Source organism: Propithecus coquereli, unplaced genomic scaffold, assembly GCF_000956105.1.
Source record: "Propithecus coquereli isolate 6110/MARCELLA unplaced genomic scaffold, Pcoq_1.0 Scaffold255, whole genome shotgun sequence".
In the NCBI taxonomy this organism is placed as follows: Eukaryota; Metazoa; Chordata; class Mammalia; order Primates; family Indriidae; genus Propithecus; species Propithecus coquereli.
Genome location: NW_012148119.1, coordinates 919,049 through 921,999, shown reverse-complemented (window position 1 = coordinate 921,999; position 2,951 = coordinate 919,049).

Sequence of the window (2,951 nt, the reverse complement as noted above, 5' to 3'; positions counted from 1 at the left end):
AAATTGATAGATTCTTAGAATGGCAGGCAGGTACAATTCAAAACCTTAAATACAAATCTGTAATTTGATTCCAATCTCACTCTCCGACTCTTCTGTTCAGGGTTTGGAAGAATAACTGCTAGAAGCCTCTGAAGACACTGTTTATAGTCTCTCTAAAGGTTGATATGAGAGAGGACTGGAGAGGATGATAGTATGCACTGTGCTCTAGCTGGTTCTTTTCTCTGCATCCTTCTGGGCTTGGGAGTCACAGCTCAAACCTTTCATTTTATTATATTCCAAACTGAACATGAAAGAATCTTTCTTTTTAAGGGTTTACAAGAATATCTAACAAAGACTAAACTCAGTCACAACTATCCACAAACATTTCCTTATGTTGGGATGTAATAATGCTGTTTCCTGTTTATATTTGATTTATAAATAGTGAAGTATATCTTACCTTCATTTCACTGATTTATTCCTTTTTGACAACGTCATGCTCAAGTTGCAGGTGACTTCATATAAAAGCCCCACTGGATTTACCACATGAAAAGGAAATGGTTTGTTGATTTAAAACAAACAAAGTCACATTTTCATCCTTAGCACAATAACTAAAAGTGTCCTTCTCCTTGAAACACTATCTTCTAAACCACATCTAAAGAAAAATGAATTATAGAATAAAAACTTCTACAGATGAGATTCAAAATATTTTCCTAGATGGATGGGAAAAAAAGGGTGGATTAGCAGTGACCTCCTGGCTCTCAGCTCCCAGAGAAGGTGAAGAATTTGGACAGCTATACACGAGTGCATCGCTCCCCGCCAAGAACAGTATTGTGAATCTGCAGAGAAATAGCATGGGACACGCAGTGTAGGAAAAAACAAAAAAAGATGAATGGGAGATATGATCACAAAGACTGGAGGGTGAGAGGTATACAATAGGGAATAGTGTGTGGGATGGCTGCACCCACCAGGACAGCCAGCGCAGTGTGATCTGACCCACAGGAGGATGCCCAGCTCCTCCACTGACCTCCACACCCACTCAGACAGAGATGCACCTAAAGTCTGTGCAAAGTCATGGCATGGTAGGACAGGCTCTGTGGAGAGGAGACAATAGCAGGAAACATTTTGAACTCCCTGGTGCTCTGTGCTGGGACTGCACTGGCCAGGGGAGGGACTGGTCTGACTGGTTACTTCCCTCCACGGTATGAGAGTTTGGAGACAGGCACCTCACCACTGGTGGTCAGCAGGACCAGAACAAAGGAGGTGAACGCTGAAAAGGAATTCTGCCCCTGGAAACCGCTGATGATTCATCTGGCTTGGGGAGGGACAGAAAGAGCAGGACACTCTCCTAGGCATACCTGAGACTGCGAGACTGTGATGCAGACGGGACAGCTGGTGGCCTGTTTATTCAGCCCGCCGAATGAGCATTTGCCAACTCCTGAGCAATTGCTCACAGCATTAGCTCTCCAGGGGTGGGCGGCAGCCATTTTTGGTGTCTACAGCCTAGAGACGCTGCTGCCTGCTGCAGTTTCAGGAAGCACCCCTCTCCCAGCCTGGGGACTTTCTCAATGGGTATGGTGGGCTCCACCCTGGGAGAAAAGCCAGTTTCTCTATGTGGGTGGTGTGAATCTGTGGGACTCTGTGGCTGAAAAATAGTTTGTGACCTGATGATTAGGCTAGCTGGGCCGGTGATGGCGGATGATCCTTGAGTGCTTTCCCCCAAAGCTAGTTCTCCATGGGTGGGTGGCCACCATCTGTGGGACCCACAGCCTGGAGCCACTGGGGAGTGTGGCAGTCCAAGGAAACACCCTTCCCCCAGCCTGGCAATTTTTGTGCCAGGCACGGCAGGCTCCACCCTTGGAGGTGGGGAGAAGGGAGAAAAGCCATTATCTCTGTGCAACTGGGGTGAATCTGTGGGGCTTTGGTGCTGAAAAATAGTTGGTGGCCTGTTGATTCTGCCCACTGGACCGGCTTAGGTCACCTAATAAGATCATAATTATAGGGCTTGCTCTTGGGTATCCAGGTGGCTGTCAGCATTGGAGTTTGTGGAAGAGGGAGGAAAAACCTAGCCAGAGATCTTAGCAATTCCACCACTTGACCCCTGCCATCAGAAGCAGCCTGCCAAGTGTGGTGAAAGAGCCCTAAATAACATATTAGTGGCTCCCCCTAGCGACATATGAAGCAAACATAGACGCACACACATCCAGGCTTGCAGGCACCAGCTGCTAACTATCTTGCCCTTACCCACATCTTAAGGTGGAACAGGGTCCAAGTAACCCTAGTGAGTGGCAATATCCTGTAGGTTTGTCATATATGGCTTTTATCATTTTGAAGTAAGTCTCATCTATGCCTATTTTGTTACTTTCTTATAATAAAGGGTGCTGGATTTTGTTGAATGCTTTTTCTGCATCCATTAAAAGGATCACACGGACTTGTTTTTACTTCTATTTATGTGGTGCATTACATTTACATACTTGTGTATGTTGAACCATCCCAGAATTTCTGGGATGAAGCCCACTTGGTCGTGATGGATTATTTATTTATTGTTTTTTTAATGAGTAGCTTATTTCAATTTTCTAGGATTTTATTAAGAATTTTTGCATCTATATTCATAAGGGATATTGGTCTGTAGTTTTCTTTTTTTGTTGAGTCCTTTTCTGGATTTGGTATTAGGGTGATGTTGGCATTGCAAAACATGTTGGGGAGAATTCCTTCCTTCTCAATGTTGTAGAATAATTTCTGCAGGATAGGCAGCAGTTTTTCTTTTTATGTCTGGTAACATTCAGGTGTGAAATCATCTGATCTGGGACTTTTTTTAAGGAAGGTTTTTTTTCTATTACTGCTTCATTTCTGTACTTAATATTGGTCTGTTCAGGAATTCTATATTTTCATGACTGAGCCTGGGGAGGCTGTGTGTTTCTAAGAATTTGTACATATCCTCCACATGTTCAAGTTCATGTGCACAGAGATTTTTT